Here is a 25,529-nt window from a genome sequence, read left to right on the forward strand (position 1 = left end):
CGCCTAGCTTCTTTGCTTTGCTAGGTGGATTATTTGCTTCGCTTTGCTTGGGTTTTATGAAGTGATTTAAACATATTTTAACCAATTAGAGACTTTCCTCCTCTTCCTTGTGTCCCCTCACATTATTTTCTAACGTGGTGTTTTATGTCAGGATTCGGATTTTATTGAGAACTTGGACGGGAATGCTGGTGTTGTAACTACAGAAATAAGACTTTAAAAAATAAAAAAGGGGGGGAAACCGAAAGATAAAGAGTCTCATTCCTGGATGCGAGTTTGGGTGGGCTGGACGGCGTATGGGATGCTCCGAGGCCCTGCCAGTTAGCGGCTGCAGCCTTCCCCGCGGAGCGCAGACCCGGGGCACAACTTGCGCCCCCATCTCGAGTGCAGCCCGTTCAACTCAGGGCACGGGCAAAAGTGCGCCAGACACAGCGAAACCCTGAAAATCGTTTTCAATCCCCTGTTGTCTCTCCAGCCCGCATCTCCCCTTTTTGCCTACGCGGCAGGACGGGGCTCTAAATGCCCCCTGTTTTTGTTTTTATTTTTTGGCTCCCTAATAGGGGCAGAGCCCAGCCGAAGGCGGACAGCAGCCTCAGTACAGACTCCGGCACAGAAGGACTCCTCTTCGTTTGCCTCGGCCGCTGCCTGTCAGGGGATAGCCGGGTTCATGCCTTGCATGAGCTCAGCCCGATGGCTCCAGGCCTGACGCTTGCCCTTGTACCCAGCGTCCCCCTCGGACAGCACCTCACTGAGAAAAGGGGTGGTTGAGAGGAAAGGGAGCAGGTCCCGGCCCTCCTTCCCCCGAGCCCCACGGCGCTCAGTGACCGTCCCGACGGCCTCCGACCGACTCCCCTCTCCTCTGTGCTCTCGGCTGCCCGGTGGCGCCTTTGGCGGATTTGGGTTCGTTTTCCCTGCGCTCACTTTGCCTTTGCAACCACTGCATCTCGCTCCTTGCAAACGACTCGCTCTCTGCGCTCTGGGGTGGCCGAAAGTCAGAGGAGGGGTAAGCTGGGCTGCCCCCACCCTGGCTTAGCGGGAGAGCTCAGCATCCCCCCTCTCACACCTTGGAATTTAATTATTTTAATTTTCTTTTCGGCAGCCCTCTTGGCACTCAACCCCGAATTAGAGACCCTCAGTACCCCCCCCCTCTCCAGCATGTCCCATTGCACCTCCCCGTCCTCAGAGGGCCGAGGGGAGCAAGGGGGCACAGAGGACAGCCGGGGGCCTGCTCCAGCCACCGCCACGGAGCTTCGCATCCTGCCGGGTTCTTCTGCCCGGCCCGCCGGAAGGCAGCTGGTAGTCGTGCGTCCCAGCTTTGAAGTCGTTTGGGGAAAAGCACCCTCATCCGATGCGCTCCAATCTCCCCACTTCTGCCTGCTTCAACCGCTCTGAGTGGGACCTGTCACTGATCTATTCCTGGTGCAGGTACGAGAAGTTTGAGTGGGGTCCCCGGCCGAGAGGCAGGGAGGCGAGCAGGGCTGGAAGGAACAGTGGCCCTTGGGTGTACCCGGGGATGGATGACGGAGTCCCCTGAAACCGTCGGGGAAGCGTCCCTCCTGGTCCCTGCCTTCTTCTGTGGGAGAAAAGCCAGTAAAGCTGCGGCCCTTCCTCCTCCATGGAGCAGAAAACTGCCGCTGAATCCGAAACTGTTTGTGAGTGGGCAAACAACAAAAAAATAAATCTGTGGCTATGGATAGCATCTTTGGAGGCGTCTCCCCTCGCCGTCCTCAGAGCCGTATTTCGGGGGGTCGGCGTGCATGCCCTCCCCGGAACAGTCCCAGGCCCGGCGGCCAGCAGGGCACTCCCGGGGCTGCCCGGCTCTGGCTGAGCGCGGCCCGCTCCTGTCCAGGAAAATGTCACAGGAATATAATTAAAGCAGGCGGCATATATCATTCAAGTGTTGATCACCAAAGTAACTGCGTACAAATGACACCTCCTTTCCCGGCATAGCTGAGCCGTGCATGGCTCCCAGCTATGTCTGCCTAGTTTAAGTGGTCTAAACACGTTACTGCTCCCTGTTAGCAGCGTGGAGAGGAGCAAAACTCTGTGCCCTCGAGGTGACAGCTAGTCCTGGCACAGCATCTCGCAAAAGCCGGGAGGGAGAGCCGGGAACCTAGGAAATAACAGTTATTTTTGTCTTTAAGCAACTCCCACCCAAGTTTTGGGCTCCGGGTGCCGAGAGGCGGAGAGTGCCCAGTGGGTCCCTGTCCTAGTCTTCTCTACCGAAACTGCTGTAAAATGTATCTACAGGTACCCCTTGACCCCGCCGCCGCCGGGCGCTGCTCCGCGTTGCTCCCTTTGGAAAACAACCACCCCGAGATGGGGGCCGCCGTCTCCCATCTGTGATGGAGAGGGGGCGCTGGAGGACGGGGGGGCACTGTGGGGCCGGACAGAAGCTCCCCCACCGAGCCCATTTCTGGAGGTCGTTGTATAGCTGTTGCCCAATCCTTCCTCCCCTCGCAACCACCTCCCTGCGGGGAAAAAACTTCGCTGCACCAAAAATAAATGTGACCCGAGTGCCCGCATCTGGCCTGGGAGCCAGGGCCAAGGCCAGCGCGCCCGGCCCGGCTCGGCTGGAGCGCACCGGCCCCGCGAAGCCCCGGCCTTTCCCCGGCAGAGAGAGGCGGAGAAGCCGCAGTTCCTTCGGAGGGCTTCGGTGTGGGGACGGGACCTGCGCGGGGCAGACCAGGGACGAAACCCGCTGCCCCAGGAACCCGACTAGAAGCGGGATGCGGGAAGCAGCCCTACCCGGGCGGGCTGGCAGCGCGGTGCCCGGGTCCCCGACGTTCCTAGGGGATTTTTCGTTTGCAAACGAACTCCCCGGGCGACTGAGCGGAGCCGAGACCGGCGGAGCTACAGGGATCGTCCACCTTTTGCCCACCCCTGGGGCCGATTTGTTTCCCCCCACAAAGCCCCCGCATAGAGTAGCTGGCACGGAGGTGCTCGCACCGCTCCTGCCTCCACGCCGCGGGACCGGGGGAGGGGAAGGAGCCTCAGTTTGAGCGAGTCCCTGGGTCAGTGTAACCGGGGATGCTCTAAGGCGGGTGCAAGGGAAATAGGGGAGCCCGTCTCCGCCGCAAGACCTTTTATAATCACAAATCGAAAGTAACGCCCGGGGCGGATCAACACCTTCAGCCACTTTATCGTCCTACGTGGGGCCCCAGGGAGCATTTCCCACAGCAGGGGAGAAAAACGGGGGTGTCCCCATTTCAAATGTCGTTGGCCAGCAAGTCCCCTCTCCTCTCAGCACGGCCGGAGACCCTCTCGAGTCACTGCTCCTGGTGGATTTTAGGGGATCCCCGGGGTTTGTTTGGGCTAGAGAGGCGGTCTGTGCAGATGGCGTCCCAGCCAGACCCCCGGTTTCCTCCCGGGGACAGGGTCCTCCTGCAGCTGCTCCAGGGGTTCCCTCGCGGGAACGGCCAATACGAGCATCTGAACGTATTTAATCTTTTAAATTCCAGTATTTTATTTTCTAGTCCAAGAAATTCAGTTGGAGGCAGGCTCCCTGGGAAGAACAGGCGGGACGTGCCCGTCCCAGCTCCATGCAAGGCGAGAACTTGATTGTTATTATTTTATTTTTTTTAAAACCCCTAAATACTCCGATAAATGCCATTCGCAGGACCCCTCTGGATGGCAGAGATTTAGCAGTTCTCGGGCTCTCCCTGCCCCGTTCCAGTTCCGGAGGAGGCAAGGCCGGGCCGTGGTGCAAGCAGGGAAGAAGACTCGTCGGAGGGTATCAGCGCACCCCCGACTCTCCGTTCAGAGCCTGTCTGTCACCTGGGTCACTCTTGTTTTCGGACGGGAGCTGCCACGCCCTTCTCTCCAGCCCACCTCAGCTCCAGGGAAGAGGCTGGAGGGGGAGTAAGCTGGAGGGGTCCGTGGAGCTCATCCTGAGACCGCGGGGACGGGTGCTGGGGAGGCGGGGGCAGACAGTGCCCGGCCCGTGCAGCTGCGTCCGGAGGCGGTTTCATTGTCGCCTCTGGGCCCCGCGAGGCTGGTCTGAGGGTGTCAAGACCAGAGGTGATGCCCACCTCGTCCCGGCTTCCTCTCTTCCCCCGGAAGAGGAGCGACGGAGGGTCTGCCCGCAAGATGCCCCCCTGCCCCGCAACTGCGCTGCGGACTCGGGGCTCTGCAAAACTTTGTTTGTGGGGGGGACACGACACAGCCACCCAGGGCTGTGACAGCCGAGCCGCACTGGCTCCTCCGAGACCTGTAATATCTCTGCTGCTCCCGGCACGCGTGAATAATTCACCAGGCTGCCAAATGCAAGTAACATTTGTGGCAGCTATGAAGGAGCCGGGGAGGCGAGGGCTCATTTTTGGGGGGCAGGAGGAGGTGTGGGGAATCAATTGAAACTTAATAAAGGGAATGGGGGGGGGGGGGGATGGCGGAAATAAGGCAGGCAACTTCTTCTAATAACAACTTGGTTTTAATAATTCAGGAGCAGTCATTGGATTATAGCGCAATATCCGAAGTACACGTTGCCGGCACAGTGCGGGTGGATAATGTAATCGGAGCTCATTTCGCCTTCCAATAAATTACAGCAGCAAAAGTTTCCTGTTAAAGCAGTTATTTGTATTTCTTTTTGTGAAGGTGATCCCCCTTCCAACAAATGCAGTGAGAAAATTAATTAAAAACTAATATTTCCATCCTTTGCAAAAGCATCCCCAAGATTCAGAGCTAGATTTTGACTGTGATCTCTTCCAACTTCAAGCACTGTGAGGCTGCTCCTCCCTACTTCTCACTTCTTTCTTTCAGTTGCCCTGGTTTTTCATTCCTCCTTTTTTTCACCCTACCCCGTTTGGCCTTACAGGAGCTCTCTAAGCTAAGCCAAATGCTGCTAGAAAGAAAAGTCTCCCTAAAACACATCTCTTTGTGTTAGGCTTGCCATGTTTGTTCCCCTTGTCCCTCTCAGGTCCTGTTATGAAGGGGTATCAACTAGGGGTAGGGTCAAACAGCAGTTCACTTGTCTCTCAACTCACACATGAGCTGAGTTTGCAAGGCCTCAGATGAGTCTTGTTCTTTTCCTTCCAAACTGCAACACCATTTAGCAGCAGACTCATCCTCCCAGACCCAGCAGCTTTCCTCTTCTCTATTCCCCTGTTCCTCACACCAGGAAGGTGTGGCTATACTCTTGCCCTCTTGTGGCCTCCATCCCCAGCAGAGGTTCACAAGATGATTCTCAAACCCTCCCAGCCTCTGCTGCTGGACACAGGGATCCACTGTACTTCTCTCCAGTGCCAAGCTGCATCCTCAGACCTGCCTTGTAAAGGGACGTTTCCCCAGCAGCTTGGCCATGGCCCGCAGACACCTCTGACGAGATGCTTTACACCTATGTTTGTTTTATTCTGCTTTCTGGCCCAAGAACCTTAGGCACATTCCTCAGATGGTCTTGTATCAGTCATGGCTCTTTCTATGGGTACTTTTAGCATCCTGTAATGGTGGATGGCAATTCCCATACTGCATAATAGCTGCTGTCAGCTTACAGTGTTTCTGTACTGATCACTGTTGGATCAGGCTGTCTCCTTGTCTCCAGTGCTGCCTGGCAGAGAGAGAGAGAGAGAGAAAACAGCTTCCTGCAGGAGTCTAGAGTGAAAAAAATTTCTCTTGATAGGCATTTTCCTAATTCCCACTCTTCAGGAAATGATTCAGACTCTGAACTCTGAGATTTAATATCACTACAAATATGTTACATCTTTAGTGATCCCACATCTGAGTATCCTAGGGTACTGTCCACATCCCCTCTCTTTTCTTCAGTTCATGATGTCTTGTGGCACCGAATCCCCATGTCCTCCTGCCTGGCACCCAGAAATTTTTTTAAACTGATGTATGAACATTTGTGTACTGCCTGGGCTTTTTTTCTTTTTTTCCTAGGCACTGAGTAAAGCCTGTGTCGTGAACAGTGTCAAGATTTCTTCCCTTTTTCTGCTTGAAATCTCCTTGGGGTCTGCTTAGCTCTGCTGCTTTTTACAGGTGTGGAAAGCGGGTCTTCACTAGTGCCAAATGCGCAGCAACATGTGGGTTTGGATTCTGCTTGCATGTGGGGAAAACCAGTCAGGTTCTGTGCATCTGCCATGATTAGTGTTACAGCTTAATGAGGACCTACCAATGTTCCTCAGTAAGAGCCGAGAGGGTGAGCAAGACCAAGAAAGGGAGGTATTAAGGCTACAGACAGCAGAAATAATGTGGTCTGGGGTGTGCAAAGGGGCTGGCTGGCTGGCTATTTTGGGCATCCCTCACCCTCGAGAGAGACTGGAAGTGGTAGGGCTGTAGGGATCCTCTGCAGGGGAGCTACCACTAAAGGGAGGGCACCAAGGGCAGCCATGTCCACTATCAGGTCCTTCACTACTCAGCCAGGGAGTGTGAAAGGGGGTTCTGTCACTGCAGAGATGGCAGGGCAGCTGTGGAGGGTCTAGTTTGGTCTGTCCCAAAGCACAGGACAACTTTTCAGGAGCAACCCCTCTCCCTCACTTTAAATCCTGTGATTTTCTGCTTGGAAAGCTGTGAACCTGCTCCTGCTTCTTCTTTCAGTTTCAGAGAAGAAATAAGTGTTAAAAGTCTCTTGTACACTGTGAACCTATTGCCAAACTCCAGATGGTCCTTTATTGCAGCTAAAGGAGTGTCCATGAGTCTTGGATACATGGCCTCCAAAGACAGGACAGAAAAACAATTCTAATTTCCCAAGGTTAAATAAACACTTGTTGACTGCTGCTGTGAGGTAAAAGTTATAGAAGGTTTGAATTTTTTTTTTGAGAAGCATACAGATCCTTTAATGGTGACCTCATCACGTACAGGGAATGTAGGCAGAGAGTAAGGAGGAGTGTAGTCCAGGAGTGGGAGAAGGATCACCCATGCACCCCATGGCTATGGAGCAGTTGCAATGTTGTGGCTGCACCAGGGCTGCTCTTCTTTTTGGACTTTGTCCTTTTGCCCTGTCCATGTGTATAATCCGCAAACTCACCGGCTCAGCCCAGCAGAGCTGGGCACGCTGTGCTGCAAGAACATGACCTTTTGCTCTGAAGATGGCAACAGCTTTGTGCTGGCAGCAGAACAACATACCTAGTACAAATAGAATCATTCTGATAATAAATCACCATCCATAATAAGAAGACATCGTTAATAATAAGTCATCCAGGGGCCTCTTGAGACCAGTGTACAACTTACTGTAAAAATAGATAGGAAACATGGTGTGATCATTACAAGCAAGATAACAAATAAAAGAGAAAATGACTTTTATAGGCATTTAGCTCTTCTTTCCTTCCCCCAGCTTCCAGCCAGTTCTGTTCAGCCAGGATGTCTATGATTTAAGTTTTGTCACAAACTCAGACTAGATTTTTGCAGATGCAGAGCCCTGGGTTTACTGCACCTGTGGGCTGGCCAGATTGCTACCTGCAAAGGAGCTGCCTGGCAAAAATCCCATCTTTTTCCCCCCTCTGTTTACAGTGGGATATCTTAGTTATCCCAGTTTCTCCAAAAGTGGGGGATACAGGCAAGTGCTCCCTGGTTATGACATACAGAAGCCAGCTGAGGCCTTGCCCAGAGATGTCAGTTCTTTCTGTACCCTCTGAGTTGGCAGGATTTGTTGCCCAGCTCCCATGGCTTTGTTTCCACTCAGGTGACAGGGTGACTGGACTTCATAAACCAGAGGATAGTGAGGGGCAAACTCATGCCAGAATTTGAGCTTTGAAATGAATGAATGTTTACATCGAGAACTTGCCAGACCTGAGAATATTTTCACACATAAAATGACTGGCATCAAAAGACTTGTGAAAATTGCTCCATGCACAGAAGCAAAGGGAATCTCACACATTTGTTTAAGCACAAATTTGCAAGTTGTGCCTTGTACTGTTCTGTCAGCTCTGATCTGCTTGGGATATCAGTGCTGCTTCCTTGCAGCAGAGGGGAAAGAGGTTAGGGCTGTTCAAATTTTTCTTGGTCTCTCCCCTTGTTTGCGTTTGCCAGGCAAACAATAGCAGATGTTATATAGTCAGTTCAGTTTGCTACTAGTCCCATTATGTTCTATTTATGTTTCACTTTATTGGCTTTTTTTTTTTTATTTTCCTATTATTGTTTCACTCTGGGGGAGGCAGAGGATATAATATATTCATCTTTATTATACAAAATCTGTGTGAAGCATTTAATAAAATGCTGTTTCCACACAGCTAGGAATATTACTGTTAGCTATTCTTAAGTTAATGCTCCTATTAAAAAATGTTTGATGGCTGCAGTGACTGTAACTTGTGTGGACAAAAAGCACACACACCACTAAATAAGGCACTGATAGCAATTCAAAGATTTCCTGATGCCTTGTGGAAAACTTCTGTTTAGCCAGATTTCTGCTTACTTAGCATATTTCCAGCATTGTTCTTCCTGGTTTTATTATTAGTTATATTTGATGGAAAATAAGTTTTCTCCTTCTCTCCTCAAAACTTTCCCCTGATACTGGAGAGGTTAAATCTGGCCTCCATCCCCAAGTGTCTTTCCCAAGCAGGAGTTTTGGCAGGTTGGTGTAAACCCAATTGGGGCAGGACACTGACGGGAACACAGTTACTGTTACTGTCTGAACCTGGACCAGCTTGTGCCAAGCCCAAGGCACTCTCCTGCCTCAAAGCTGCTGATTTGGACCCAGAAATGCCTGCACAAGGTGAGCCGGGCTCGTTATGCTTTACAAGCTGATGGACAGGGGCAGAGAGTCTATGCTTGCTCATGGACGTTTGAGACCTCTGTGTCACAGCATCTTGATGTGCCAGGAATGGGATTGGTTCTCCGTGGGCCAGGGGCACAGGAGGTGGTGCTGCTTCTGGGTGTACTCAGGGGATCACACAAAACAGTGGTGAAAAGTCAGTGTTACCGCATCAGGTGAGAGGAGATGAGCAATGGAAAAGAATCTGTTCCTGAGAAACAGAAAGCTATTTTCAGAAAGAACTCTCAGAAAGGTCTTTCACTAATTGATAACTTCCCAGGTAAGACTCAGACTCCACACCCAAGACAACACCGACTCAGAGAGTTTGGTTTTAGACCCAGAGCTCAGTTAAACACACAGCTTAACATGATGCATCTCCTCAGCATAGGCAGGGGTTTGACATGCACATCTAGGTTTGTGAACCCTCTCAGAATCAGATGCTGTATCCCTGCACATCTCCTTAGGAGAGGGCAGTTCAGTGATGCGAGTGCTACATTGCAGGAGTGCTAATGGCAGTCAGCCTGGCACAGGTCTGTATAGTCACTGGATACAAGAGGCTGAAGAAGGCCAGATAGGGTTTAGTGAAGGTCTGCCTAGCCCTGTATCCGGACTCCACTGCTTGGTGATGATGGTCATCCTGAAAGAGCAAAAGACCCAATTGTATTATATACAATTATGAATCTTACTATCACTATAGTATCACATTATATTATTATAATACAACCATTAGCAAGTATATGGTATACTTTCCAAGAATACTTTCCCAGCCCCTGGCAGTTTGTGGTTTAGAGAGTCCTGAGCCAGAAGTGATACCTTTGTGTTTTATAGCCCCAGATAGATTGTTCTTCCATGGATGTATCTAACCACTTGTTCAACCCGTATAATCTTTTGACATCCATGATACCCTGGGGCAATGAGTTTCATGGCTGATCTACAGCTATGCAGATAAGATCTTCCTTTCATTTGTTATGAATCTGCCATTTGATAACTCCACATCCGCTTGCACTTGTTCAGGAAGAGGTGACACACAGTTAATCCCTGCTCACCCACTCCTCAGCCTGTCTGGCAGCACAGTTGTCCCTTGGTAGGGCCTGTCAGCCTGCATGGAGCTGACTGTGGGAGAGGTGAATCTCCTGTTATTCAGGACCGAGCAGTCTATGGAGAAGACCAAGGAAAATCAAGATACACCTCAGAGAGAGGATGGAATTCATGGTGTGGTGGGCAGTGGGGAGGCTTGTGGTGTCCCCGGTTGAGCAAACACCTGAGGAAGGTGTTGGGCCACCAGGATGAGTTGGAGGAAGATTCCTGGCTGATGCATGGGTTTGCTGATGTATGATGCAAGATGGCTGTCAACATGAAGGTTTGGCTGCTGGGGCTGCAGCACTGAAACAGAAACAGTGGGGCAGGGAGCTTATCCCAGTCAGCCAAAATCTCCAGAGCTTCCTGAAGAGTCAGCAAGAAGCAGACCAGGAACTTGGGGCTCATACATCCTCTCTTGGGATGAACCTAAACTGGTCATCAGTGCATTGAACAAATATGGAGAGCATCCATTGGCAGCACCCGAGACAGCACTGTTTGGGTTAAGGACTGTCCTCAGCCTGACCCCATCAGGTGCTGCGAGGCTCTGGGTTTGTTCCTTTGCTCACCCATGTTTCCTTTGTGTACCCCACGTTCACAGGTCTGGGAGGGGTTTGCAGTTGTAAAATGAAACACCCAAGGGACTTTTTGGTCCCGTTATGAAATTACCATGCCTTGGGAATGATAAGAGTTATATCAGAAGTGTAAGGACAAGTGTACTCAGCCTCCACAAGGTTTTTCCCTGGGCATGGCACTGTTTGGTAGATAGGGAAAGGAGCTGGGGGAGGACATACCTGCTGTCACAGCAGTCATTTCATGACATTGCATACTCTAGACAGGAGCACCTGTGAGACAGAGAGAGTTTGGTAAGCTTGGAACGTGGAAACGTTTTACAAAAGCACCATAAACATCTGCTGAGAGGTACCTGGGAACGTGACTGTGAGAGAGAATGAGGAGGTGCAGAGGGCAGAGAGAACAGGTGTTTAAGACAGGTTAAAGCCACCAGCCCTCTGGGGGTGATGTGAAAGGCTCAATCGCACTGCTGGGGGCACCAACCCTGACAGGCTGAGGAGGAAGTCCCTGGGGTGACTTCCTGAAGCTTTTGCAATGTGATAGGAGTGAGGAAAGACCCAGATTTGCTTGAAATACTTCATTTTAACTGCAGAAGGCTGCCTGCTGTCTCCCTGCCACCTTGCTGGGATGCATTTCTGTCTCAGTCATAATGCGTGCAACTTTTGCACTGCTGAATGGTGCCACTGATGGGCAAGGATCAAGATGTCCTTGATGCAGATGTTGTCCTCTAAACAGTCCTTTAGAACTTAAGCCCTAGCCCATTGCCCTGATGGGCAGACTCCTCAGGTCATCCAGTCTCATTGTTTCACTGGATTTTTGCAAGTTTTTAATGTTTCAGTCAAAACCTTAGGGTCAATTCAATTTGCACATGGGGGTTTTCTCACCTGAGATTTGTGGTGACAGATATACCCTTGAAGATGTGTAAATGTTATGGACAAACCACACAGGGCAAGGAGCAAGGATAAGCCTTTTTTTTTTTTCATTGGTTTAAACATTCTCTGATGATTTTGAACCTTCTTCCCGTTTTTTTTTTTGGCTGCTTGGTGTTGACAGCACAGAAATGAAGCACGGGTTTCCTGCCAAGATCCACAGTTCTAGTGATTTTCCCAAATCCCTCAGCCTCCAGAAGCCACTAAACAAAATCACTTTCTTCCCTGCAACCTCCCATTACAGTTCCTGATCTGATGATCTGCAGTTCTCTAATGCATAGCTCCCCAGGCTGCATCCCAAGGGGCACCTTCCAAACCCTGTCTGCTTGCTGAGCACCTCACAAATGAACTGTGGGTTCAGCTGCCTCTGGCTATATCTGCTCCCATGGTACTTCAGTCTTCCAGGTTCACTGGCAGAAGGTGAGTGGCACAGGGAGATTTTGCCTCTGTTGGTCTGATTAACCTCTCTCAGTATAAACCTATATTTTAGAGAAAGGGATAAAGCTGTATTTCAAGCGCTCCTTGTTGATAAAGAGTAAAGTATGCATGCGTTTCTGGAGGCAGAAATGTAGTGCAGATGTTTTACCCCACAGTGCAGGTCTGGTAGAGGTAGCAGAACCCACGTGTTTATCCAGCCCTTCATTCTATAACGATAAATCAGTTGTATTGGGATTTGTGGGAAGTAGAGCACTATCCCCAGCAAGTGAGCGTTGATCTGCCATTTTTTTTAGGTAGTGGGGACCCTGAGATACAGAGGTGATGATAATGGCTTTTCTTTTGTGCTCTTTCACCTGCTCTTGGTTATCTTGAAGGCTGTTATGTTAAAAACTTCTCCTCACTGTAATCTTCCAGTTCAGTTTCCCATAACCACCAGTGGATAATCTTTCTCAATCACCTACCTCCTTATACCCCAGACTTAAACTGCACCCCTGAAATAGTCCAACTCAGACGCCTCTACACTATTGTATTCCTTTCCATCAGTTCAAAACCTGCCCAGAAACGAGTGGCAAATCTCTGTTGTGGGCCCTGGGGTAGATGCTGCCTCAGCCCTATCTATATTGCTCTCCTGGTGTGCATCCTACCGGGGGAGGACATCTTTCCACTGCAGGGCTCATCCTTCCCCTGGATCCTGAGCTGTGGTGCCCTGGGCTCCCCCATGGAGCACAGTCAGGTGGGATTTGCAGACCCACATGCCCAAGCCCCACTGGTACCTGAGCTCAGAGGAGGCATGTTGCCCTGGCTGTGGGGCCATGAAGAGCAGGAGTCATGGCAGTGGGGGGCAGTCCCCATCCCATGCAGAAACAATTCTGTGGGGTGTGGAGACAGATGAGGGTATTGGGCAGAGCGTCATGATTAGGCAGAGCATCACGGGGAGCCCCTTACTGTGGCACCACTGCACAGGAAAAGGCTCCTCTCTATCCCACAGAACTTTCCTTCCCAGCAAACCCCTTCCCTTTTCCCTCCCTGTTGGAGGGTTGGGCATTTGTTGAGCCCTGGCTGCTTGCTGTCTCTCCCACCATTTGCTCTGCGAACAGCCCACAGCACCACGCTCTGCTGTCTGTCTCCACGTCTTTTTAGTCCTGTTTCCCTGGTTTCGCATGGCAGCGGCCCATGTTTGCCTGTGCAAAGCCTTCCTCTGGATTGCTGGCAGCCGTGCTTCCAAACCCAGCTTGCCGTTTTCCCCAGAGTGGCGGGATTGATTGGCTCCAGCCGGAATGGGCATGGCTCTCCGCTGCTTGGACCGAAATGCAACCATCTGTTACACCTCTAGTTAAAAGTACATAAAGTTGAGCATTTGCGTGTAGACAATTCCACCCCTGATACGCTTTCCACCACACATCCTTCTCATGCTTTGGCAGGATCTTGCACCGCAATGGGCCCAGTACAGGCAAAACCAGCACTTTAGCTCTGCTGGAGCCAAGCAGTGTGGAGACAGTGGGGGCATAAATCAGCTTTCCCTTCTTTTGCTGTAGCAGGTCACTGTCAATTTTGCAGTGTGCTGTGCCCCAGGCTTCTCCCTGGCCGGGGCTGGTCCTGCTACATGCTCTGCACTGGGCTGAAGCCTTCCCTGTGCTGGCAGCCAGGCTGCCCTATGTCTGCTGTGCCACTGGTGCCGGTGGAAATGGCAGTGCATCCCTGCATCTCGGTCGGGTGTTCCCATCAAGCAAAGGTGCTGAGGATAAAAAGGCAGCAGAGACATGGGAAGACAGGACTAACATACGAGGTAGCCCAGAGGGGGGAAGGTGAGCATGGCAGATGCATTGCCTGCATGGCCCTGCACCTGCAAAGGCCTGGATGGCACACCTGCCTGCTCCCTGCCCTGTGCTGCCAGACTGGCCTCACACTGCCCATTCTCTGTAAATGTCCCTGATCAGCTTTGCTGGAAGGGGAAGTCAGGGAGAGGATGGGAACACTGCTGAGCCACAGCCTCCTCCCTGAAAATGTTGAGTACAGCACCATCCCCTCATCATTGTCCGTAACTCTCTCTGGAAATGCAGGTCTCTTGGTGCATTTACCAGAGCCATAGCTCAGATAAAAGGAGAAGAATGTCACCTTTGTGAGGGTCACATGAGTAATATCCCAAGGAGCTGATGGATATTGGGTAGCCAAGACTTTTTCTAGGTCCCTCCTGGATTAGAGTGGGACTGCTGGTGATGTATCACCCATTCCTGACCTTGCTCATTTTTGTGGAGCAGTGGATGTGGTGGGAGAAGGGAAAGGCGAAATGCACATCCCAGGAGCCAGGGTGGCTCTGAAAGCTGAAAGGAGAGCTGGGGGCTGGGGGGAGAAGGAGAGATATCTGAGCTCGACACAGGAACAGCAGATGGATTGGAAGGAGCGTAACCTTGTGGCAATGCATGCTCTGGTCCTTGCAGCTGGCATTAAGGTTCAATTATTTTCAGTGTAACAACTAATTTCTAACTGGAAAGAGAGCGACCTGATGACACTGATAGGGTCTGCTGATGTCCATCTCCCTGCCATGGGAGAAGACAACAGCACAAGTCTTGAGCTTTGTTTGTCCTTGATGTGTAATCACAGACCACTCTCCCTGATTTCCTTCCAGACTCTCTGGTGTGCTGAATCTGTCACATCCAGTCAGACCTGCAAAGGAGGTGTTCCTGTACATTGAGTTTTGAGGGGTCAGCAGTGTGGGTCTGTGGGGTCAGCTGATGGATGGGCCTGTGTCTAACACCCCCTTCAAAAACTCTAGGAAGTGACTTCCCTCTCTTTCAACCCATCCATGTCAGCTGGGCTCGTATCCTGTCATTCAGAGCCCAGGACAGTTCAGAGCCAGCTCAGTTGGAGAGGGCTGCCATGGTGGGTGGCGGGATCCAAGTCTGGCCTCCAGCCCCAGTGTCTCAGCTGTAAGAGCTTGCATGCCTGGACTCTGTTTCTTATGGAAAAGAAACTCATTAAGGCCAGAGGGCTTCCCCACCACAAGGTATAGCCAAGTGAGGCAGCAGGCCATACATCAACCCTGCTTAGAGGATGCAAAGCAAGGTTTGGGTGCTGTCCTTGCTGTGGGTCACCCATCTGCAGAAGGCCACTGCTGTGCATGTTGCTCTGGTATGAGCTGCCCTTTCATGGCAGCAGTGCTTGATCTGACTCCTGGAGGGATGGAGTCTGGATTTTACAGATGCAGACAGCATTAAAGTAACTGTCTCAGGGAAAACATCTCCTTCCTGCAAGCTCAACAACCTTGCCATCAGGAGGACCATCCCGCAGGGGTCATGGTGGGGGTCAGCCCTGGCACCCTGGCTTTTCCTGTCCCAGAGTCTAGCACACCAGGCATCAGGGCATAGTCATCTCCAGGGCCAGTGACTGCTTTGTGTGTTCCCCCACCCTGCTCCCAGCAGTGGCTGAACTCAGGAGCTCTGTGCTCCTTAAGAAGGGGTCCAAGCTGCTGAGATGAGTCAACCTCCCCCAGCTTGTGTCATCCACGTCCGGGTGTTAAGTGATATGCTGCCACTGTGCCAGGTCCTTGACCTGGGAGGAATTGTGCGGGCATCCTGCTGCAAAGGGAGTCCATGGCACAGCCTGGTGCCAGGTTGACATGTCTCCTTTGATCATCCCTCTCTGGTGCAGCCACATGACACTTTTGAGGTTCACACGATATCCGTGAGGTCCACACGACCCCGAGAAGTTCACACGACTCAACTGCCCCATGGTGTGAGGAGGTGGGCACTTCTGGGGGAGGATACTGGAGCAGAGCACCCTGCCCAGGCTGGCTGCTTCCAGGGTGTGATGTGGTCCCAGCTCGGTCCCATGGACTGAGACCCACACTCCCCAGCACACCCCACTGCTCCAGGGTGGGTGAACACGGTAGTGGACTGCATGACACCCTAAATCACAGCAAGGCCATTCTGGAGTCTACTAGCTACCCAGGGTGGTAGGGAGAGTATCTATAGAGGGGGAAAAGGGCAAATATGGAATGGAGAAAAAGACCCCAAAAAGGCACAGGGGGAAATAACCAGAGCAGATAGCAAAGGAAAGGGAGAGAAGCAGGGGAAAAAGGATGGAAGGAAAGATCAAGGTCCTGCTGTCAGTCAGACCTTCAAAGGCTGGGTGTAAAAGGATCTCAAAGGGATTGGAGGCAGGTCCTGTCAGCCGGAAGCCCAGACAAAGGAGATGATGACAAGCAGCTATTTTAGCCGATGGCCTGCAGCCATTTTGCCTGGGGCTGTGCAATCATCAAGCCTTCTAAGCTAAGCAGAATTGATCCTGAGATTGGCAGGTGGGTGGGAAAGCCAAGGTGGTGCAATGAAGGGCTGGTCCCTGAGCAGCATCCTGAATGAGCCCAGTGCCCAGACATGGGGCTATGGGGCACTGCACTCTCTGAGGGCATCACCTTTCAAACATGGTGTTTGATGCAGCTTTGTTGCTGGAGACTTCCCTGGCTGCTTTTGCAATGACAGGAATGTGAGCTTCAGTGTCGTGTCCTAGTGCGGAGATCCCAGCAGGCACCCGGGGGGATGCTCCAGGAGCTGGGGTCCCTCTGCTCAACCACTAATGAACGAGGCTTATGTGGGACTGATGGTTTCTGAAGGGGCACCTTTCTCCTTCTATAAAACAGAAAATGAATCAGGTCCATGTTTTTGCTGAGACGCAGAACTCACACCTGCTCATGAGGTGCCTTGGGAACCAACATGGAGAAAAGATGCTTTTCATCACATTTTAATTTCCTTTCTTTTTATATTTTTGGTGGTGTGGCAAGGGCTGTGTGGGAGCTAGGCACACCAGGGAGCTGCTGGAGTGCCCTGCCGTGAGGCACAGCAGGGAGCTGTTGGGAAAAATAACCAGCAAGTACCCGAGTACCTCTTCTAAAGCTTCTCGCTGTTGTCTTCAGGGGATCATGGGAAGATGGTGCTTCTGTTAAAATGATGCAGGATTCAATCCACAAAACACCTGCTTTACTGAAAGCACAAGTATAAACTCCTTGAAAGCCAAAGAGATTTACACACATTTGGAGTGAAACCTGGCTGCCAGCATGCCTGTTGAATCAGAATGAAGTCAATAATATAAGCATAAAAACTGGTTTGCAAACATGGTTGCTTTAAATTCATCACCCAAATTCATATGTAGACACCCTTCTGAACACACTGGTAGCAGAGCAGTGCTGCTGGGTCATGGGAAGCTGCCATTTATAGAAGCCAGAACCTAAGCTGTGCCAGGCGGGTGTGGAGCAAACCCAAGAATGTCACACATTATTTGAATTGAGACATCATTGACAGGGAGCAAAAAAAAAAAAACAACCACCCAAAGCTCCTAAATCCACCAAGCTTTAAAATGCCAGGAGGAATCAGCCAAGGGAATTACATCCAGGATGAACTTGGCCCTGCTGCTTCTTTAGCAGTGATCCCCGAGGAGATGTTGAGTCTGGCATTTTTATCTTATTTCATTCATTCTATTTATTCCTGATCCTGTTAACTTTATCCTATTGATTCAAATGCATTTTCATACTCCCTTATGGTCCCCTTTTGCATTAGTTTCAGCTTTTAGGCAAAAAGGATGAGCTTTTTCTGTCCTGGCAAAAAAAATAGTTATTTCAGGAGTACGGTTCTCCCAGACTCCCCTCCTTGGCCTAGGAGACTGGGGTTTATTTATTTGTCTTAGTTAGACAAATAGCTTCATTTTCACGCAAAATAAGATGTGCTTCTGAACACATACAGAAAAGGTCAAAGGCTTTTAACCATGCAAAGGGCAAAATCTGAGCCTGTTGAAGTGATGTTGGTGCAGTTCAGAATGTCTCTGTTCATGGAGACATCCCTAAAGGCTGCAAAAATACTGGGAGGTGGAGATTTACGCACCTGCCAACCAGCAGGTATGTTCGAGCCTTCCACTGCAGAGAGGTCCCAGTGTTACTGCTGCCTTCTGCTTTGTGTTGGCTGCTGGTACAGATTTGGAAGTCAAATCTCTTTGAGATGTCTGATTTTACTGCTGCCTGTTTATAAAGACATCTTTGGTATTTACATGTACCTGCAGCTGAATGCTGAACATACTCAGGGCCAAGAGAAAAGCTCTCGTGGATTTGGGCATATGAACACACTTATTTTGCTGATGACCAAAGAGGAAGGGTAACAGAGTGGTATGGGCATCTGAAGCAGAGGGTTTATGCATTTAGGTTCCTCAGCAGTAGTTTCTGTCCTAGCACAGCCAAAATCCTGTCTCCAGTGGAACTGTGAATTCTTGGTACTGTGGGACTGGGAGAATGGAGAAGAAGGACATTGGGCATTTGCAAGAGTCATTATTTTCAATAGTGTTTTTTCCAGATTGGCCACCTTGACTCTGAGCAAACTGAGGACCTTTAACAAGCAGGTCCCTGTGGATCTAGACCTGGGAGCAATGGCTGTCTCCATGGCTTGGACTGATCAGCTTTCATCATCCCCAAATTTCCTTTTTGAATAAAATATGTGGGAGCCCAAACTCCCATTGCTTTCAGATTGTCCCTCTGGTTGCACTCTTTTCAGATAAGACCTGTCTTCTGGCACGTACATTTCGTCTGGGAAGAGGAATAAAAGACCTCACGGTAAATAAATACAACCCCCCAAATGGCATGCACGGTGCCTTGTTCAAAGCGCTCGGCCTGTTTGAAATCAGCAGCCCCATAAAATCCGAATGGGTTCAGAAACACTTGTAGTCACAAGATCTCTCCACATGAAGGGCCTGGCTCAGTGGCTGCCCCTCACTGGGGTATCAGGGCTCATTCCTTGAGCCAGTGAGGCTCCACTGTTCCCCACCTCGCAGCTCAGGGCCGCATCTCGGGACACGTAAATCAGAGCCTTTGCCCTTCGCCGTGGCTCTCAGCAGAGGGGTCGGGGGTCAGGAGCTCACCTCTCAAAATAATCCGGGACAATCAGGAAGTGTTTCTCATTTGATGAATTAGGTGTATAAAATCCGTGAAAGGCTCACGAACGGACAGACCTTTTCCTTTCTTCATGGGGATAATATTTCATGATTTGGGGAGGAAAGAGTGCAAAGGGAGGGGGGAGATAATTAGTAATTTGTGATTAACTCTTTTCATGGATATTTTGTTTCTTTGTTCTCTGATGCCGCCTGGAGCCATTTAAAAAATGACTTAATGACAACAACCAAACTAATCGCTCTTTGTAACTAATGGCTATGTCAGAACTTGGAAATCAAACCAAAGGGTCTTGGAAGTAGTTGCAAGGGACATGCCAAGCACAGAAGAGGTGGAGAGGAATTCCCTCCCCAGTACCAGATGGATGCTTAGAAAGGGCCCTGAGATCTGCAGAGATAAAGGAAAAGACAGAAGCCCTGTCTAGAAAGCTGATGACTATTCTTGAAGATCCAAGCTGAATAGGTTGCCTGTGATGTACCCCTTCCTCTCCCCATGGACAAAAGGTTTTGTTCAGTCACAGTTTTGCTTGAAATCAAAGTCCCCCAAGATCTCTCCTTCAGCTCTTTGCCTGATGCATTACTTAAGATCTTAGAATCATAAAATTATTTAGGTTGGATAAGACCCTTAAGATCCCCAAGTCCAATTGTTAATGCTGTTGTCACCACTTAACCACGTCCCTAAGTGCTACATCTACATGTCTTTTAAATACTTCCAGGGATGGTGACCCAACTGCTGCCTTTGGCAGCCTGTTCCGTTGTTTGACAACTCTTTCCTAATTTTTCCTAATCTAAACCTCCCTTGGCACAGCCTGAGGCTGTTTTCTCTTGTCCTATTTCTTGCTGCTTTGGAGAAGAGACTGACACCCATGGATAACCAGATCCTATGAGTTTTGGCTTTGAGCTGGCAGAGAGAATCCCAATAGGATTGTGAAGGCTTTGATAGAGCTGTCACCCAAGATGAGTCCATCTTCACAAATGATTTGGAGGCCTCTTCCCATGTAGATCCAGTGCATGAATTAAAGACAGAGCAATACTGTCTGCTTCTGGCTTTCTTGGGTTTGGCTTTTGCTGCAGAGTGGGGGGCATTTCTGGCTGTCAGAAGATGAGGACCAAGGAGTGAAGGTGGTGGGAAGCACGGAGGAATGGGGTGAGGTCTCCTTCCAGCCATGAAGGCCAACAAGCAGCATGTGTAAATCAGGATATCAGCAAGTGACTGGGGCCCAAAGCCTTGTGGTCTCTAATTGGACCACACATAAAATAGAGTTTCAGATTGAAAGCCTTTTGGAGCTATGATTTAGAAAGGCAAATCCATTCTGGTATCTGATTATGACACTGACATTAAAAGCACCATGAACCTCTAATCGATGGAGGTTAATTTATTTAGACCATAAAACAGGAATTAATTTGAAAGGGGCTGTGGAGCAGCAGCTGAGACACCATCGCTTGCATGATGCTGATGGGGTGACAGGGACATATTGGCCAAACTGAAGGTGGAGACCACAGCTCTACAGATTGGAAATCTCTCTGCCTGTCCCCTGTCTCATCCCTATGCTGGCTGCAGACCAGGGAGATCTTATTACAGAAAGATGAGAAGTTAAGTTTCAGATGTTTGATTTTCCTTGCAGTGAAGACTGTCTCTACTTGGGCATACCAGAACCCCAAATTGTGGTGAGAACAGAGTCCAGTTTTCTGAAATGTTGCCCTCCAAGCACACAGTGATGTGGCTCAGTCCTCTACCAGGTACTGATGTGCATTGTGCCCACTGCAGAATCCCTTGGGTAGATGTGGCCAAAGAGCATTAGGTCTGGAAGGGTCTGGACACAAAGGATCATAGCAAGCAGTTCTGGAACAGAGGAGTGATTTACAGCTCCTGGCTACTGCCTAGGGAAGTGCTGAAGTGGAAGAGATTTCCTTAGCCAGTCACTTCTATTTTCCTTGGTTATTGTTTAAAATGCAGAGATTATGGGGTCAAACTTTCCCAGCCAATATTTTTCCTAATGAAAAATGTAGTAGGGTACGAGTCAGTGATCGAATCTATATGGTGAGTGTTCCACACTACAGTGATTTCCACAGACAGAACTTCAATAAATCTTGTTTTCAGAGAAATTATATGAGGCTGATGCTCTATTTTTGCCAGTTTAAGATCATTTTACCCCTCTGCTGTGCTCTGTCCAAGTGGAACTTTCCTCCAGCTGAGCTGAGTCTTTGCTACAGCAAGGTGAAAGATCCTCATGGCTGCAATGTGAGCAGGGCAGAGGGATGAACGTGGCCACAAAGTCCCTTTGGGGCCACCCTACATGGCAGTGTAGTTGTGGGGTCTCTTTTCCAAAGATGCCACAGGCCCTTCTTAGACTCAACAACAGCATTGCCTCTCCATTTTCAAACCCAAGGCATTTTGTCTGAGTCCTGACAATCTTAGGTACATTGTCTTTCCCTCGCAGGTGTTGTGTACCCCATCACCCATCGTGCTGTATTTGGTGGGAGACACATCTCCTGTCCTTCCACCATGCACAGTCCTGCCTCTTGTCAGCATTACTTGATGCTGGAATTGCCAGGGCCTCAGTCAGTGCCCCGCTGTGCTGTGTGAGATGCAATGGCAGCCCTGCCACCCTGCACATGCACGAGTGCAAACGCCCTAGAAATACTGATGCTATTAGTGTTGGTTGGATGGATGGGAGAGTCCTTCAGTATTCTCTCTCCATTGGAGCTTTCTCCTGGTTTCCAGCCCGGCTTGGTGGTGCTCGTTGGGTGGGCAGATGCGCGGGGGCAGCTTGCTCCCCGTATCGACTGTCCTGCTGTCGAACGCCTCCACTCGCTTGGTGGATTCAGCGACAGCCCATGTACGACCATATTTCACAGCCTGCCCATAGGATCAATATGACATTTCCATTCGTCATTAAATATGTCTTCTTTACTTTGTGCTGCATAAATCAACCTTTCAAACGTGGCTCCTGCAGTAAAGAGTTGCTCTCAGAGACCACTGACCAAAACGGGGGCTTTTCTTGGTGGCTTCAGAGTTATCATGTGCTGCTGGTGTAACGGTGTAAACTTTGGGAAGAAGCATGGCAATTAGGTGCCTCTTGCAGGTGTTGGGAGAGTTTTACGCTTCATGCTGCCCCTGGGTGCTCTACCATGCTGCTCAATGCAGGAGATATCAGGCTGGAATAGCATGTGCTTGACCCAGGGGCTGGGAAGGTCCCAAGACCACTTGGTCATGGGTTGTGCTGGATTTTACAACTTTAGACTAATCCCAAACCAGCTTGGTGTGAGCAAGGTCAGGTGCACAGGCACTGAGCTAAAGCCAGCCGTCAAAGTGCTTTGATCCATACAGGGGAGGGCAGGTCAATTGCTGTGCTGGGATGAGTTTCCCTGTTTTCTGGAGATGGACCAGGGGCTGTGGAGCTGGTTACCTCACCAGATAAACACAATTCCTGCTTCAACCCATCTCCAGAGAGGGCCGGAGCAGGCTGGAAACATGGCCCTTTCCTCACGTCCCCCATTAGATGTGACCCTGGAGAAGCAGTTTTTTGCTCGCGTGCTTCTTCTCCAGACATGGATGTCCAGCACCCGCAGCTGCCTGCACAGCTATGGCTCCCATAGCAATGGGAGAGTGCGAGACTGGCCTTGCTCTGCTGAGATGGTGGGGCAAGACAAAAAAACATGCCATCCTTCCCACAGTGACACACAGGCAACAAGGATGGTGGATGTATAGGATCCACAGAATGCCCTGGGCAGAAAAGCATGTTCAGACCTCTCCACAGCTAGTCACAGCCCTTGGCAGCAGTGGAGACAAAGGGAAGGACTGGAAGGGTGAGCATGGAGCTGCCTCTGCAGCACGTTTGGATCTCCCCTGTGAAGAGTGTAGCCCTCCCTGTGCGCTGGCTTTTTGTCAACCGGCTTCCTTGTCCCTGCTGCACACACACATTTTAGCACTGTCTGCAAAGGAGTTTGGGAATCGATATTGCAATTGTGTTGTAAGTGAATTAGTTATAGATCAGCTTGGGGTAGGATTAGCTTATAGATCAGCAGGCTGGCAGGTGCGGGGAAGGAGCGCAGGCAGACATGCACGCACACACATCCCCCGGCACGCTAATGCCCAGCAAGGAGAGGAGGGTGAGTCAGGGCTCTGCAGGCCTGGGACTGTTGCTCTGCAAAGCACTGCTGTAGTCAGGCATTGTGGGCAGGCTAACATTTGCTCCTGGGTTTTGCAGTACTTAGAGCAGTGGGGCAAGGCTTCAGGAGTAGCAGAAGTGATGCTATACCCTGATCTTGAGTCTGCAGATGTGGATGAAAACTTGTCAGCTGGCTCCATACAGTCAAGTCCCTGTGGCTTGCATCTTTCCTACAAAGGTGCACACCTCTGCCAGGGAGCTGCTTGGGAACTTTATCCCAACATCTTTGCCAAAAAGTGCATAAAAAAACTGGCAAAGGCAAGTCAGTCCTCACAGATTTCCTTTTACCTTTTCTCAGAGATTGAAATAAGCTGCTCTTTTCTAGTTGCCATCTGTACACTCTGGCTCATGACTCAGGGTAGCGATCTCACATGGAAGCTGTATTCCCACAGAGAGATGGGGAAACTGAAGCCCAGACCTTGCTACAGCCAAAGTGGCTGATTTAGTGTATCAACCTGGGCTCTCAGCATGAGTCCATACCCAGCCAGCCCTTGACCCCACTTTTTTCTGGTGTGCTGTCTACTTCTTCAAGTCCCTCTGAGACCCTTGACACGACTCCAGGATATTCTGGCTTCTAAAATTAGCCCAGTCCTTGGGTCCATGCTCAGGGGTTTTCCCTTTAAATAATCCCTCTGCCTCCCCTCCTGCTTTTGCTTTGACTAAGCATGCTGCAAAAACAACTTGCTTCTAAAATAAGCATCTCCTCTAACTCCCAGTTTAAACCTGAGTAGCCGAGCATGACATAGCGGAGTTGGGATGGCAGCTGTGCCATCTCTCAGGCCGTCTTTTGGTGCAATGGCACCTGGAGCAGCTGAGGTAAGGGCATGCGTGGGTTAGGGCTGTGTGGGCTTCAAAGGGGACCGGGGATCTGCTAGGAATGTAGTGGGATTGTGGGGCATGAGAGAGGGTGTCCCCCACAATGGTACCTGCTGCTGGACAACCCATCTTCTCCGAAAAGCACGTTTGACATCAAGATGTGTTCATTTGGTGAGATGAAATACAGGCAGACCTCTGAGGAATGCCAACCCTCTGGGCAAGGGATAGCAAAATGACTTTTCCCTGGCACCCTGTGCTGACTTTCCTAAGTAACCCTGTCTCCAGCCCTCTTCTCCTTATGTTGATCCATTTTTCAGCTGTGGGGCCAGGTTGCTGGAGCTCAGTTTACACCCACTGGATTTGAGCTGGGGCCAGATCCCAAGCTCAGTTTCAGTCATAAATCTGGAGTAGTTCCACTGAAGTCAGGGGAGTTAATTCCAGATTTACACCCAGTAGCACTGAGGTAGGACCTGGAGTCTCTCTGGCTTAGGGAGTGAAGAGGGTAAAGTCTATAGAGGATTTACTCTGGCAGGTTACAGCACTCAACTCCCAGCAGTGCCTGAGTATCCCGTGGTTGGAGTTATTAGAGCAAGTGCTCTCTTTATTATTTGATATAATCTACTGCTATCCCACCGGGTTCCCCTCACTCTGCACTCTGTGAAACCAAGTGGAACTAACCCGAACAGGAGGATTACAGGCTCCAAAGGGAAACGGTCGCACCAAGCCGCCAAGTGGAGCTCCTTGCGCTGAGCAAAGAGGACGGCTGACAGCCTCAATGACATGCCAGCACTTAAAATGCTGGATGATGGATGAATGTCATCCTGCTGGGAAAGGAAAGGGGGGTAGAGAATAGGGGAGAGGGGGAGGCAAGGAGGGGAGGGAATCCAGCCAGAGGAGCCAGGGAAGAAGAGCAAGCTGGCACCAGAGTTGACGTCCGCCCTGATCCTCATCCGTGGGCTGTGATTCATGGGCAGAAGAGAGGGCTGAGCTCCTGTCCGCAGGCCCTGTCGCTTTCTGCACGCTGGATTGAAATTTTACTGCTCCTGGCAGCTCTCTTGCTCACAGCACAGGCACGTGCACAGATGTATTTATTTCTATATGCACACCTAGGACACATAGGAAGACTGTTTAACAGATGTGTGTGTAAATGTGTGTATATTTATATAAATGCTTCCCCTTGACACATAAGCAAACATGTGAGATTTCCTCCAAGACAATTCATTAAAGGCCATCCTCGTCCCCATCTTTCACTGTATATTATAGTTCATCCACAAATCACATCTACTAAATGACTAAAGGTTTTCTGTTAGGGGTTTGTTGTTTTTTTTTGTATTCCCCTGATGTCAGGGGATGTCAGTGAGATGGCTGCATTACTCAGAATATTGCGAGTCTGTCTCCAGAGTGCCTGGGCAGGAGATTTCTCTCTCTGTCTCCTGTTGTATTCCTGACAGCAAAGTAATTTGCTTATATAGATTCTGGCAACAGGAACAATGCAAAGCCTGGCTGGTTGACAGTGTTGCATTTTTAACTCAAGGTTGAACAGCTTCAGTCTGGAGACCTCTGGGATTCCTGTTCCAGGGTTGTTGACTCCTGGGATTTGCTCCAGCATTGGGTGACTGTAGATGGGACCATGTTGGTGCCTTCCCCAGCATGAGGGCTTGTGAAAGGGGTCCTACTGTATTGGGCTGTATTGGGCTGAGGGCAGAGCAGGGCCCTTCCTCTGGGCAGGGTCCCACACTGTGCCACTACCCCTCTCTGCTCAGAACATCATACTGCAGGCGTACCATCCCACATGGGGCCCCCACAGCTGTTCCCAGAGGGACAAGTCCTGAAATGGCCAAAAGTCCATAGCTATTCTGCAAAGACAAGAGGGCTAGCCAGGGGGGAGGTGGATCCCATGCCTCAACACGCCTGTGAGAAGAG

At 50.3% G+C, this 25,529-nt stretch overlaps 1 long non-coding RNA gene across 1 annotated transcript in view; it reads left to right on the plus strand.

Annotated features, from left to right (window-relative positions):
- The window catches only part of LOC127476755 (uncharacterized), a 2,673-nt gene extending 607 nt beyond the window's left edge, over positions 1-2,066 (plus strand). The window contains exons 2-3 of the long non-coding RNA XR_007906719.1: positions 558-1,000; positions 1,097-2,066. This is a non-coding gene — a long non-coding RNA (uncharacterized LOC127476755). The remainder of the gene's footprint in view (positions 1-557; positions 1,001-1,096) is intronic.
- The last annotated feature ends 23,463 nt before the right edge of the window (positions 2,067-25,529 follow it).

This window comes from Manacus candei, unplaced genomic scaffold (genome assembly GCF_025592945.1).
Source record: "Manacus candei isolate 608988 ecotype Guabito, Panama unplaced genomic scaffold, ASM2559294v1 h1tg000050l, whole genome shotgun sequence".
Classification (NCBI taxonomy): Eukaryota; Metazoa; Chordata; class Aves; order Passeriformes; family Pipridae; genus Manacus; species Manacus candei.